Source organism: Castanea sativa, chromosome 2, assembly GCF_040712315.1.
Source record: "Castanea sativa cultivar Marrone di Chiusa Pesio chromosome 2, ASM4071231v1".
NCBI lineage: Eukaryota > Viridiplantae > Streptophyta > Magnoliopsida > Fagales > Fagaceae > Castanea > Castanea sativa.
The window spans coordinates 29,316,722-29,332,729 of NC_134014.1; the positions used below are offsets into that span (position 1 = coordinate 29,316,722).

Here is a 16,008-nt window from a genome sequence, read left to right on the forward strand (position 1 = left end):
AGAGACTATTTTGTTCTTTTTAATTGTGGTGATTAATGGGCTAACATGAATTGTCTCAAATATTGGGCCAGATACGTGCGCAAGGGGGAGGTGAAGGGTGGAGGTGTCAAATTTGGAAATGAATCAGAACCTTGGATCCTCCTACTTGACAGCCCATTCAGAGTAATTACTATATCCGTTGGTGAGTAAATGGCCCGAATTAATATTCCATTTTTATTATGGAAAATAATGAGCCATTAACCCACTTAATGGACTATCCGTTTGGGCCTTTTCATTATTCAGAAAACTCCTTATCTCACCATTAATTTTGTAACTCCAGTCCATCAGAATAATATCCAGCAATTAATCTTGTAACACCCACTATATCAGAATAATGGACCTAATTAATCAGATTAATTTGGGTAGTAATTTCGTGAGGCCCATTGAGCCTATAAATAGACCCATTCAGACACAATCCATATGACTGTAATATACACACACAAAAAAAAAAATAGAGAGATTCTTTGGGCTTGAACATTTTGTGCAGAGGTTGTTCTAGCCATACGACACTTGTTGGGCTGTTGTATCCTGGGGGAGACAAGTCAGAGACAGTCTGCACCGGTTACAAAGTTTAGCCAACCAAGGGCTTGAATCTCCTTAAAGAGAGTGAGTGTCGCGCCTCAGTCCAAATAGTGTTGTGTAATTTCTCTCTTTAAATTAATAAAAAATTCAGAAGTATTATTCAGTTTCTCTTTGTGTATTTCCATTATCATTGTATTTGCACCAACAATTTTAAGGAGATTCAAACACATGGAGTCTACACAAGAGAAACCAAATGAGCCTGTTGGAGATCTTAACAAGCCATTTCGCTTTAAGGGAGCCCACTTCAAGAGGTGGAAAGGAAATGTCCTCTTCTACTTGAGCCTTCTCAAAGTTGCCTACATCCTCACTGAGAAGAATCCGTCAAAGGTTCCTACCGATGAGATGAGTGACGAAGAATATATTCTCCATCAAGAAAAAATAGATAAGTATACAAAAGACGAATATAATTGTCGCTCTTATCTATTGAATTGTCTTGCCGATCATTTCTATGATTATTATAATACTACTTACAAGTCTGCTAAAAAATTTTGGAAAGCTTTACAAAGCAAGTATGATACCGAGGAGGCAGGTGCAAAGAAGTATGCTGCTAGTAGATTTTTCCGTTACCAAATGGTGGATGGAAAATCGGTGGTGGATCAAACACAAGACTTCCAAATGATCGTAGCAGAGTTGAGATCCGAAGGCATAAAGATTGGAGACAATTTGGTGGTAGCCGGTATAATTGACAAACTACCACAATCTTGAAGGGAGTTCCAAAAGACTTTGCGGCACAAACAAAAGGAGACATCCTTGGAGACCTTGATCACACGCTTCCGTGTGGAGGAGGAGGCTAGAGGACAAGATGCACTCATGACACAAGAGAGCAATGGTAATTCCACCACAAAGGTAAACCTTATTTCATCCAATAATAATATGCCCAAAAATCATTTTCCTAGAAATGGTCAATTGAAGCCAAAAAATAAAGCCTTTAAAAACAATAATAGATCATCTCAAGGAAGGGGAAACCCAAATAAAAATTACAATAAGAACCAAGGACCCCCTTCACAAGATCAATTTAATAGATCCTGTTTTGTCCTGGTAAGAGTGGGGCATATTGCTCGATTTTGCAAATTTCGGAAACGTGAATCGTCCCGCAGATAACGTAACCGAAGAGCCTTTAGTGGCTATGATTACGGACATCAATATGGTGCAATATGTTGAAGGGTGGTGGGCAGATTCTGGTGCTAATAGGCATGTCTGCTATGACAAAAATTGGTTCACATTGTACACTCCTTTTGAAGAAGAAAAAACTGTTATGCTTGGTGACTCTAGCAAAACCAAGGTTCTTGGGAGTGGTGAGGTTGAATTGAAATTCACTTCTGGACGTGTGCTAACATTGAAAGATGTATTTTACACTCTGTCCATGAGGAAGAATTTGATGTCTAGTTTTTTGCTTAACAAGGCTAGCTTCAAGCAAACTATGGAATCTGATAATTATGTAATCACTAAAAAATGATTATTTGTGGACAAGGGTTATGCTTGTGATGGAATGTTTAAATTAAATGGTGAGAATAATAAAGCATCTACCAGTTCAGTTTATATGCTTTCTTCTGTTAATTTTTGGCATGCTCGTTTGTGTCATATAAATAGTAGATATGTGGGAATCATGAGTAGTTTAGGATTAATTCCAAGACTGTCAAAAGATTTTGAAAAATGTGAAACTTGTAGTCAAGCTAAGATTACAAAAAGGCCTCATAAAAGTGTTGTAAGAAATACCGAATTGCTTGAGTTAATTCACTCCGATTTATGTGAATTTGAGGGAATTTTAACTCGTGGAGGAAATAGATATATTATCACTTTTATTGATGATTTCTCAAAATATACAACTATTTATTTGTTGAAAAATAAAAGTGATGCTTTTGAAAATTTTCAAGATTTTTTAAAAGAAGTTGAAAATCAATTCGGTAGAAAAATAAAAAGAATAAGAAGTGATAGAGGCCGTGAGTATGAGTCAAGTGCATTCAACTCATTTGTTCAGTCTTTAGGAATTATCCACGAAACTACTGCACCATATTCACCTGCTTCTAATGGTGTGGCTGAAAGAAAAATAGAACTATAATTGAGTTAACAAATGTCATGTTAATTGAATCTAGTGCACCTTTACATTTTTTGGGTGAAGCTATTTTAACTGCATGTCATGTTTTAAATAGGGTGCCACATAAAAAGTCACACACCACACCTTTTGAGATGTGGAAAGGACATACGCCAAATTTGGGATATTTGAGAGTATGGGGTTGTCTTGCTTATGTAAGGCTTACTAACCCTAAAATGCCTAAATTAGGTATAAGAGCTACTACCTGTGCTTTTCTTGGTTATGCATTTAATAGTACAGCCTATAGATTTTTTGATCTTGAAAACAAAATAATTTTTGAATCTGGTGATGCAATTTTTCATGAAGAAAAATTTCCTTTTAAATTGAAAAATAGTGGCGGTGGAGAAAATATTTTGTCACAACCTAGTTCTTCTACGTCATATCTACAAAATCAAGAAAATCTTGAAATGGAACCTAGAAGAAGTAAAAGAGCTAGAGTTGAAAAGGATTTTGGTCCTGATTATTATGTTTTTAACATTGAGGAAAATCCCCAAAATTTAAAAGAGGCTTTAACATCACCTGATACTATATTTTGGAAAAAGGCTATAAATGATGAGATGCAATCTCTAATTTCTAATAAAATTTGGAAATTAGTAGATCTTCCACCGGGTTGTAAGACCATAGGTTGTAAATGGGTCCTTAGAAAAAAGTTGAAACCGGATGGATCAATAGATAAGTTTAAAGCTAGACTTGTTGCAAAAGGTTTTAAACAAAAAGCTGATCTTGATTTCTTTGATACATTTTCTCCGGTAACAAGAATTACATCTATTAGATTGTTAATTGCTATAACTGCAATTTTTGATTTAAAAATTAATCAAATGGATGTAAAAACTGCTTTTCTAAATGGGGACCTAAAGTAAGAGATTTATATGGATCAACCCGAAGGCTTTGTAGAGCCTAGACAAGAAAATAAGGTATGTAAGCTAACTAAATCCCTATATGGCTTAAAACAAGCACCTAAATAGTGGTATGAAAAGTTTGATTCTTGCATGATTGAGAATGGTTATAAATCAAATGAATATGATAAATGTATTTATTCTAAATCATGGAATAATTTACATGTTATTATTAGCCTCTATGTAGATGATATGTTAATTTTTGGCTCAAATATGCATGTTATAAATGAGACAAAAAATATGCTTAAAAGCCATTTTCATATGAAAGATCTTGGTGAAGCTAATTTTATTTTGGGCATGAAAATCACAAAAACATGTGATGGAATATATCTTGATCAATCACATTATGTTGAGAAACTATTGAGAAAATATAATTTTCATGATCACAAAAGTGTAGCTACTCCTTTTGATTCTAGTGTTCATTTATTTCCTATGAATAATGATGATAAGATTTTTAATCAAAATGATTATGCTAGCATCATTGGTAGTTTGCGTTATGCTACTGATTGTACTAGACCTGACATTGCATATGCAATAGGAGTGCTAAGTAGATTTACTAGCAAGCCTAGTAAAGATCATTGGCTAGCTATTGAGCGAGTCATGAGATTATTAATTGGTACCAAAAGTTATGGCTTGTTTTATAAAAAATACCCTGCTGTGATTGAAGGTTTTAGTGATGCCGATTGGAATACTTTGTCAGGTGATTCTCTCTCTACCACTAGTTATATTTTTACCTTAGGTAGTAGTGCCATTTGTTAGAAATCTAAAAAGCAAACAATAATTGCTAATTCAACAATGGAAGCTGAATTAATAGCATTAGCTTCAGCTAGTGAAGAGGCAAATTGGCTTAGAGATTTGTTATATGAAATTCCACTTTGGGAAAAGCCAATTCCACCTATATTAATTCATTGTGATAGCACTGCTGCAATTGGTAGAGTTAAAAACCGTTATTACAATGGTAAATCCAGACCTATAAGAAGAAAGCATAGTACCGTGCGATCTTATTTGAGTAGTGGCATCATAACTGTGGACTATATTAAATCTAATGATAATTTTGCAGATCCATTTACCAAGGCCTTGGCAAAAGATAGAGTCTGGAATACATCGAGGGGGATGGGACTAAAGTCCATAGAATCATGAGCCATGTATGAGGATACCTAACCCAAAGACCAAAGATCCTGAGAGTTGGGTTCAATGGGAAAAACGAATCATACGATGGTCGTAAGAAATGCTCAATATTTTTTAATAATTTATTTTGTAAATAATTTTTTAATTGTTCATCCCTATGATGTAAGTGCATTTATCCTGTAATGTGGAAAGGTTGAGTAAAAAACTCTTAATGAAATTTGTAGCTCGTATGAGTGGGGTGTCAGAATTACAGGAGCACCCTTGACAAAATTTCACCTATGTGAGTGTGGGGGTGGGGCCGCTCCCTATGAGATTTGGACTTAATCTCAAATACACTCATGAAACCGGGATTAGCACATGGCCGTAAAGTGCTAGCTATAAAAGCTCATGTCAACACCTGGGTTGTTATGTGTAAGCAGTGACGCTTAATTTCCCAAAAGCAGTCATAGTTCAAGTCGGAGACTACTACGACTCTGGAGTTGAGATCGCTGTTTTACTAAGTGAAGGTTCAATGCAGAGCACACCTTCATGATACATAGTAACCCATCTTTGCCTGGTAATCTCTCTTTAACTAAAATTTTAATATTAAAATGAGTGGGGGATTGTTGGAGCATTTTAATATTAAATAATTAAAATGAATAAATGTGATAAAAATAAATGTAAAGATGTGGGAGTGAATGTGGAAGATGAGGAGTTAGTGAAAATGTTTAATCCCACATTGAAAAGGAGAGAGACTATTTTGTTCTTTTTAATTGTGGTGATTAATGGGCTAACATGAATTGTCTCAAATATTGGGCCAGATACGTGCGCAAGGGGGAGGTGAAGGGTGGAGGTGTCAAATTTGGAAATGAATCAGCACCTTGGATCCTCCTACTTGACAGCCCATTCAGAGTAATTACTATATCCGTTGGTGAGTAAATGGCCCGAATTAATATTCCATTTTTATTATGGAAAATAATGAGCCATTAACCCACTTAATGGACTATCCGTTTGGGCCTTTTCATTATTCAGAAAACTCCTTATCTCACCATTAATTGTGTAACTCCAGTCCATCAGAATAATATCCAACAATTAATCTTGTAACATCCACTATATCAGAATAATGGACCTAATTAATCAGATTAATTTGGGTAGTAATTTCGTGAGGCCCATTGAGCCTATAAATAGACCCATTCAGACACAATCCATATGACTGTAATATACACACACAAAAAAAAAAAAAAAGATTCTTGGCAAGGAAGGGTGTTCTTTTTTGTGGAGCTTTAGGCTTGAACATTTTGTGCAGAGGTTGTTCTAGCCATACGACACTTGTTGGGCTGTTGTATCCTGGGGGAGACAAGTCAGAGACAGTCTGCACCGGTTACAAAGTTTAGCCAACCAAGGGCTTGAATCTCCTTAAAGAGAGCGAGTGTCGCGCCTCAGTCCAAATAGTGTTGTGTAATTTCTCTCTTTAAATTAATAAAAAATTCAGAAGTATTATTCAGTTTCTCTTTGTGTATTTCCATTATCATTGTATTTGCACCAACACAACCCAAAAAGAAACATGAAAGACAATATAAAACAAAATGAAAGAATTTTACTTTCTTAAGTGGCATTTGGTAAGAATCCAATGACATCTAAATTCCTAGAGATGTGATGCTTGGAAATTTGGATGTCTGGGAATATAACTGTTTCTAATGTTGGTTTGATTTGAAATCTAATAAAAATCTTGAGAATATGAGATGCTTATATTTTGCTTATTTTTAAAAATCTTATAATAATTATTTAATTTTTCCAAAAATATAACATCTTTTTTTTTTAAAAATCTCCCTCCAAATAAATTATGAGAAAAAAACTATAAACTATACATCATGAATATAATCTATAGATTATGAAAAATTCAATAAACTATAGTAATTTTTTTTAAATGACATGTATCATACAAAAAAATTATTTAAATTGTAAATTTATAATAATAATAATTTTTATTTTATTTCTATTAGTTATAGGGGTAGGGAGCATGGGTAAAATTGAGAATGTGGATACCCACATTTTTTAAAAGGAATTCACATTTGCACGAAAAGAACATTGTGAGGGAACCATATACACTAGCCTATCACATACCAAACACCATTACATACTAATTTGTAACTAAATGTGAGAATCTTTTAACATTTTTAAAAATCCTAAAACTCTATCACATACCAAACGCTAAGTAAGGTGTCACTAAACCTAGGGTAGTATTATAAAACTAGAATAGAGTTATCTATATATAGATAATATAAAATTGAAGCTTGTAAATTTTTGTTGACTTAATGAAATTTTGTTAGAGACTTCATAAATTTCTACATCATTATTGTTATTTTATTTAGGTTTATTCTTCTTTATTATTTGGTTTAAAGGGGATTTAAAATGCCACAAACCCTAAACCTAATTGATTCTCCAGGGGTTTGACTACTCCTTCTATGGTTGCTTTTTTCTCTTTGGTAAATTTTATTTATTATTTTTTTTGTGATTTCTCATTGGAAATATTGTTGTTAATTTATTGACTTCCAAAATCATTAGGCCGTTGTTAGCAAAGTCCACATTTTGCATTCACCCTAGAGTTGCCATAGTCAACACAAGATTAAAGCAGCCATTGTCATCCTAAATAATAAATTCGTGACATGTTTCGCATGTTTATCTTAGTCGTGAGTATAAAAAAAAATTAATAGAATTGGAAGAATCAATATACAATTTAGCATCAGAAATAAGGAGACCAAAAGATGCTAAGGATTCATCGTCACTCTATAGAGCTTCAACCACCCTCAAGGATGATGGAATATAATGCTCAATATCTTGGGCAAAAGCTAGAGCTTTCATTGCAACCAAAGACTACACATTTGCTACCGAAGGTGGAAGCTAAAACGAAGCCAAGATTAAGGGGATATTTGCCATCTAGCATAATTTTTAGAGACTATTTTGTTAGTAAGCACGGTTTTGAAACTGTTTAGGAAACTAGCATATTGAGTTTTCCTAGCATATTGAGTCGTGAAGCTTGAGTTCGGTGACAAACTCGAGCCCTAAAGACTCGAGTTTGGACTGCTGAGGTGGAACAATTTATTCACGTTGAACTCGAGTTATATAAAACCAGAAATAGAAGAACCGGATACAAAGAAGAACAGAGGAATAAGATGAAGGAAGAAAGACGATCTGCAAAGCCAAAGAAGAACAAAGGAAGAGGAAGACGATTTGGAGCTTTGAAGAAGAACAGAGCAAGACGATCTAGTCGAAGAAGAGCAAGACGGTTTGGCTAGAGAAGACGAAGAAGAAGAAGAAGAAGAATAGACGTTGGGATCTGGCGAGAAAAGAGGAACAAGAAGAAGAATAGATATTGGGTAAGAAAATGGTGGAACTTGAGAATTAGAAACTCGAGTTCTATCTTGGAACTCAGGTTTTATTGTGAAAGAAGAAAGAAATGAATACAATGCTGAAAATACCTTATGTGTATTATTGAATGCTAAGTATTGTATATATACATAACAGAGTGATAAGAGAGGAAGAGAAAACTAACAGAAAAGAAAACTGACTTAACTAACTAACAACCATCTTAATTCTTTAACAGCTTCACACGTGTGTCACATGCAAGCACTAAAACATTAACGTCATTACTACAGGTGGTTTAGCTAACTACAGACTATCAACTACTTGTAGCTTTCTTTTACACTGCACTTCTTCAATTCTTCAAGTCTCACAATACTCTCCCCCTCAAGATGGAGCATAAATGTTATTTATGCCCATCTTGTGCAAGAGGTTATTAAATTATTGATGACCAAGTGGCTTTGTGCACAAATTAGCTAGCTGGTGCCTGATGGAGACATAGAAGGTTTTGACTAGCTTGTCTTGTATCTTCTCTCTTACAAAGTGGCAGTCTAACTCTATATGCTTTGTTCTCTCATGAAAGACAGGGTTTGCTGCTATGTGGATAGCAGCTTGACTATCACAATAGAGAAGGGCAAGCTGAGTATGATCAACTCCTAGGTCCTTAAGTAAGGCAACCATCCATACAAATTCACTCACAAGGGCTGCCATTGATCTGTACTCTGACTTTGTAGAGGATCTTGACACTGTATGCCGCTTTTTAGACTTCCAAGATATAAGTAAATCACCCTAGAAAACACAGAAACCAATGACTGATCTTCCGGTATCAGGACAACTGGCTCAATCAAAACCACAATACCTTTAAGCTGTAGTTTAGAATCAGCAGAGAAGAACAATCCCTGACGAGGTGTGCCCTTCAAGTATTTAAGTACTCTTGTAGCTGCTTGTAGATGTGGCTATCTTGGCTGTGCAAGAAATTGACTAAGTTGATGCACACAAAAGGATATATCAAGTCTAGTTAAGGTCAGATATAGCAGTTTTCCAATCAATTTCCTATACTGTGAAGGATCTGTCAACAGCTCTCCATGATAGTTTGGCAACTTCAAACTTTGTTCCATAGGTGACTTCATTGGTTTAGCTGCAAGATGACCAGTCTCTGCATGCAAGTCCAATACGTATTTTCTCTGGCACAAGCTGATGCCTTTGGAGGTTCTTGCTACTTCTATTCCCAAGAAGTACTTTGGATGACCAAGGTCTTTTAGCTTGAACTGGTCATGGAGAAACAACTTAAAATCTGTAATGGGCTGTAAATTGTTGCTAGCCACAAGAATGTCATCCACATATACTAGAATAACAACAATAACATCACCTTGGACCCTAGTAAACATAGAGTAGTCAGACCTTGATTGAATTAAGCCATGACTGATGATAGTAGTAGACAATTTAGAAAACTATTACCTACTAGCTTGCTTTAAACCATACAAGGATTTTGTGAGCTTGCAAACCAAGTTGTTGTTCTCCCCCTTGCTGCCAAACCCAAGTGGAGGGAGCATGTATACCTCTTCCTCCAAATCCCCTTGGGGAAAGGCATTGTTCACATCAAGCTAAGCTAAATGCCAATTCTGAGCTACAGAAGTAATTTCGGTCAGCAATGTGATGGAATGAACCATATAATCAGTTGCACCACTATCTATAATCCAGTCATTAAGTGTAATATCAGATGGGATGATGAGATTGGATGAAAACATAGAATGATCAAGGATTACTGAGGATTGTAGACAAAAAGACATAGAACTAGAGTTAGATGTTACTAGAGTGGGAATGGACTTATTACCTGTGGAATTGAAGAAATCAGGTGAGGCAGATGGCTTAGAGGACTAAACAAGGACAGTAGCAACTTGATGAGGTCCAAGATTATCTGAGCTAATGTTGACAACAGATTGTGAACCAAGGTGTGAGAATGAAGCATGGCCGTGAGTTGTTGACATTAGGATGGGGTGAGAGCCACCATAGTAAGGTCCTCTTCAGTTTCTACAGTGGAATTAATCACCAAATTAGCTGCATGATTCTTTCCTTGGCCTTATATCCAGGGAGATTGACGTAGGACAACCACAGTATAATAATAGGGCAGAAAAATGATAGAACAAACCCTAGGAGTCAGCACCTAAGGGACTGGAGTCGGCACCAGTGTAAAAAGAAAGCAAACGTTTTTTTTATTATTTCTCAAAGGCTGTGTTACAATAATCAAAAAAGTGTTTAAATAGCTACAACATAAAACCCTAACAACACAAAACCCTAATTATTAAATGTTCGGGCTTGCTTAATCTCAAGCCCAATAACTAATAGGCTCCATCCATAAGGCCACAGGTTGGGCCGTCTTCTTTTTGTTCTTCCTCCCATATGTGTGTATAATTGGGGGCCTATATCTCGTGTCCGCACCAACTCCCCCCGGGTGAGAGGAACTCGACCCCATCGAGTGGAAAGATGAAGAGCTCTGATAGTACTCCAGTAAGTCAGGATCCAGTCGCTGTAGCTCATCTCTAGTAATCCATGTGCAATCGGAATCTGGTCGCCGCGCCACAGAACTAGGAAACGGTGAACTCCTCCATCAGTAGAAACAATTTGCTCATCTAAAATAGCATCAATAGATTCTTTATGTGCATAGGGCAAATTTAAGGGTAAAGGGGTAGGCATAGGGGCATCAATAGGATTAAGTAAAGGCTAAATCAAAAGGAGTATCGAGGGAATAGGTTTGTGGGGCTTTTATAAGCAACTAGATCCTCAATATTAAAGGAGGAGCTAATACCATAATCATGAGGGAGGTCGATGACATATGCATTTGGGCCCATTCGTTTCAATACCTTGAACGGACCGGCACTTCGAGCCTGCAATTTCTTAACGGTCCCGGAGGAAACCGTTGGGTCGGATCCGAATCATGACATAATCTCCTGCACGACCTTCTGCATGACGCCGATGAGTATCGGCATGAATTTTATATTGAGAATTACTTACGTGAATTTTTTTGTGAATCTCGGTATGCAAATCATGAACATGTCGTGCGAATGCCTCACGGATTCGAAATCCTAACATGTGGGGACATGGGCAAAAGATCTAAGGGCTTCCTAGGTGTATATCCATGCACAACCTTTCAAAAGGACTAACGCCTATAGACCTATTGACGAGCTATTATATGCAAGTTGGGCTATAGGAAGAATTGAATCCCAATTCCGATTGGCTTCACTTAGGCACCGAAGGAGGTTTCCTAGGCTACGATTAACCACCTCGAGTTTGACCATCGGTTTGAGGATGAAATGCCGTGGAAAATTTCAATTTGGTGCCTACTAAATGCCACGAGGTCTTCCAAAAATAACTCATGAATCGAACATCCCTATCGACACTATGGTTTTGGGGAGACCATAAAGCTTGACAATCTCATCAAAGTAAAGCTTTGCAATTTTAGAAGCGTCGAAGTCTTAGAACATGGTAGGAAATGAGCCATCTTAGAGAAGCGATCAACAACTACTAGGATAGAATCATGCTTCCTAAAGGTGCGGGGCAAACCTAGCACAAAGTCCATACTCACGTCTGCCACGGGCGATACGGCACAGGGTAAAGGCGTGTACGGACGGTGTTTTGCTTGCGATGTTTGGCTAGTTGACATGTACGACAACGACCAACTATCTTAGCAACGCCCCTCTTAAGACCAGAGCCAATAGAATTGACGTTCCACTTCCCTCAATTGTCTTATCTCGGCCAAAATGACCTGCAAGGCCTCCGCATGTATCTCCCGAACTAGAAAATCTCTCACGCGACGACCGAGGGATACACAACTTGTTGGCTTTGAACAAGTAACCATCTTGAAGGGTATAATCATCCAAGACGGGATGTGAAGCATTACTTAGGCTAGTGTAGATCTCCCAAAAATCTTGGCATGAATGATAGTCAGCCTTAAGTCGGGCAAGCCCAGTGACCTTAACACTCATGGGCGATAGCAAAGATACTCTTCGACTCGGTGCATCGGCGGCCTTATTCTCGGCTCCCGCTCTATGTTTCACCACAAAGTAGTAGCGGCTGCGAAATTCAACCCAACTACGAGTGCCTAAAATTTAGCTTCTTTTGGGAATTGAGATAACGCAAAGCTTCGTGATCGAGTAGATAATAAACTCTCGAGACAACAAGTAATGACGCCAATGCCAAAGGGCTCGTACAATGGCATAAAATTCTTTGTCATACGTGGAGTACTTGCTAGCATCATTCAACTTTTCAACGAAATAGGCAATTGGGTGACGCTGCGGCTAAGGACTCCCTATGCCAATACCGAGGCATCACATTCCACTTCAAAAGGTTTGGTGAAATCGGGGAGACGCATGACGGGTGCCTCGGTCATCTTGTTTCACCTCCTTGAAGGCCTTAGTAGCAGCCTTTGTCCAAGTAAACTCCCATGTTTTAAGCGATCGGTGATGGGAGACATAATGGTACTAAATCCTTTGATGAATCGGCGATAAAGGAAGCGAGCCCATGAAAGCTTCGAACCTCGTATAGTTTTGGGCTCGGGTCAATCCATAATTGCTTGAACTTTACGGGGTCGGCGAAACTCCTTGAGATGACACTATGAAACCTAGGAAGACAACTTTATCTGTAAGAAAGAGCACTTCTTGAGGTTACCATATAAACTCTCCTTCCTAAGGGTTGTGCAAACTTGGGTTAGGTGGTCTAAGTGTTGCTCCCTAGACTTACTATAAATGAGGATATCATCAAAGTACACAACCAGGAATTTTCCCATAAAAGGCTTGAGCACTTGAGTCATCACTCTCGTAATAAAGGTACTAGGAGCATTGGACAATCCAAAAGGCATAACCATCCACTCATATAAACCATCTTTTGTCTTGAAGGCAGTTTTCCACTCATCGCCGGGACGAACCCTAATTTGATGATAGCCAACTTTTCAAGTCTATCTTGGAGAAAATCGTTGCTCCGGCCATCATATCCAACATGTCATCCAACGGGGATAGGAAAACGATACTTCACGGTGATCTTGTTGATGGCACGACTATCGACACACATCCTCCAAGTCCCATCTTTCTTTGGAGTTAAGAGTGCGAGGGGCTGCACGAGAAGGGCTCATGCTCTCACGAACAAAACCTCTTCCTAAGTAGTTCTTCTACTTGTCTTTGCAACTCGGCATGTTCGGCGGGGCTCGTCCTATAATGGGGCAAGTTAGGCGGGGTCGCTCACGGGCACAAAATCTATGGCGTGTTGGATATCACGCATAGGCGGTAATTGATCGGGGGAGTTCCTCGGGGAAAACATCCTTAAATTCCTGGAGCACGGACCTCGCTTCTCCGAGTTGCTCCTCGCGGGTCTCTCCATGAAGTTCCCTAGCAACCAAGACAAACACAATGGATTCCTAAGCTGCTACCCTCTCGAAACGCCTTTGGGCTTATGATGTTCGGACCTTTCGCCTTCGGTACTTCGGCTTCTTGCTCGTATGTCGATTGGCTTGGGTTTCAAAGGATTAAGCACAATCTTCTTGCCTCCAAACATAAATGAGCAAGAATTGGATCGCCCGTGAAGGGTGACATCCAAATCATAAAGCCAAGGTCTACCTAAGATAATGTGCCCTACATCCATGGGAATTACGTCACACCATGTTGCCTTGTAGGTGAGGAATTGAAGTGGGACAACACATCTTTCTTTTATGGCTATGGAGGAAGTATCCACCCAAGAAACTTTATATGGGTTAGGGTGTGGGATCGATTTCAAGCCTGGCGAGGAAACAACGTTAGAGGACACCGCATTAATGCAACTCCCACTATCTATAATAACCTTGCACGTTTTATCTCCACACTTAGTGTAAGTACGGGAAGATGGCACTTCTTCGCCAATCATCGGTTCCCTTTGTTCGTCAAAGCACCTTACCACATTCACTCTAGGGACACCAAAAACAGCCTTGGAATCGTCAGCTGAGGAGAGATGGCTCTAATGCACGTGAGGTAGCGGGATCGTCTTCCCGTTCGGCCTCAACATCTTGGCCTTCTTCGGCATTTGGGTCATACACTAGCTCTTCAACATCTTCTACCTTTTCATCATCCTCTTGAATGACAAGGGTTCTAGAGGGACATCTAGGCGCAACATGCCCGATCCCATTGCATACGAAGCATTGGAGGCGAGAGCCTAATCTTGAGGGCTCATTGATCACACATTTTCCCTTGTCCTCTTTTTGTATCGGGGTGCTATTGGGGTTGACCTTAGGGGGTAAGGTAAGTTTAGGTTTGCTACCAAAAAGTTGAGGGTTGGGAGGAATGCTTCGAGGCTCAGAACGTCGCCAAAAGATAGATTTGGATGCTAACTCACAATTCCTAGCAAGGTCATAGGCTTCTCTTAAGGTGGTGACTCCTCGGGTGATAATCTCGCCTAGTAGGTTAGCATTTAAACCTTTCTTGAACCTATTGAGTGTGACAACCTCTTCCTCAACGATTCGAATTCGCCTCTGGAATTCCTTGAATTTCTCTATGTATTCGGTCACAGGAGCAGTGCCTTGTCTTAGGCGATCCCATTCCTCAAGGAGGGAGCTCCTATAGGTTGGAGGAAGATAATTCCTCGAGAGGGCGTCCTTCATCTCCATCCAATCAATAATGGGGTGCTCACGTCGTCGCCTAAGGTTTTCCTCAAGGTCCTCCCAGAAAAGATCAGCTCTCCCAATTAACTTCATATGGGAGGAAGAACAAAAAGAAGACGGCCCAACCTGTGGCCTTATGGATGGAGCCTATTAGTTATTGGGCTTGAGATTAAGCAAGCCCGAACATTTAATAATTAGGGTTTTGTGTTGTTAGGGTTTTATGTTGTAGCTATTTAAACACTTTTTTGATTATTGTAACACAGCCTTTGAGAAATAATAAAAAAAACGTTTGCTTTCTTTTTACAGGGTGCGACTCCGGTCCCTTAGGTGCTGACTCCTAGGGTTTGTTCTATCATTTTTCTGCCCTATTATTATACTGTGGTTGTCCTACGTCAGTTTTGGTATCAGAGCAGACTTCCGATCCATTCAACACCACCGTAGCCAACCACATCAAAGCAAAGCCATCAAAAAAAAACAAAAGAGAATGACAGTACCCCATAAGGCCACAGGTTGGGCCGTCTTCTTTTTGTTTTTCCTCCCATATGTGTGTATAATTGGGGGCCTATATCTCGTGTCCGCACCAGAGATACCCATGAATCTTGTAGCATTTGTCCATAACATGCCCAATTATGCCACAGTGAGAACCGATAGGTCTCTCTTTCTTGCCATTGAACTTATTGGAATAGCTGTTGCCTTTGTTGGAGGCATTAGAACCTCTTGAGAGCAAAGCAGCAAACTCAACCACAGGATTAGTGCCAACCCTTCTTTGTTTCTCTTCTTGAATGATAAGAGAAAACACATTGTTGAGTGAAGGTAGAGAGGCTGCATCAATAGAATGTGCCCTCTGATTGAAGAAAAGGAATCACTAAGCCCCATGAGAAAATTCATGGTGCATTCCTCTTCTTGATACTCAGCTTAAGCAGCCATCAAACCACAAGTGCAAACAACACAAGAACAAGATGGAATGGTTTTTGTAGTCAACTAACTCATCCCATATAATCTTGAATTTTGTATAGTAACTACTCATACTAAGATTGTCCCCGGCAGTAAGAACTAGAGGATTTCTCCCAGGTAGGTACAGAGGCTTGAGATGAAACTCCTACAGTATCTGAGGTTGCATAGGTAGAAGCCGTTGAAGGGAAACTTGAATTCTTGAATTAGGTTTTCACAAAGAAACCAAATCAACTAGAATCAAGAAACAGAGAATGAAAGAAAATTCTCTGAGAATCACTGGGAAGAAAATCTATGTAAGTTCCAATTGAAAGCAAGATTGTGAACAAAGAATCACGACAGTGATTGAGGGAATTGAAAGC

General features: G+C 38.6%; 1 long non-coding RNA gene across 1 annotated transcript; it reads right to left on the minus strand.

Annotated features, from left to right (window-relative positions):
* Positions 1-8,185: 8,185 nt before the first annotated feature.
* LOC142626328 (uncharacterized) lies at positions 8,186-10,166 on the minus strand. Its single transcript, XR_012842490.1, has 2 exons — positions 9,911-10,166; positions 8,186-9,703 (listed from the first exon to the last, which is right to left on the minus strand). It is a non-coding gene; the product is annotated as an uncharacterized LOC142626328 (long non-coding RNA).
* Positions 10,167-16,008: the final 5,842 nt, after the last annotated feature.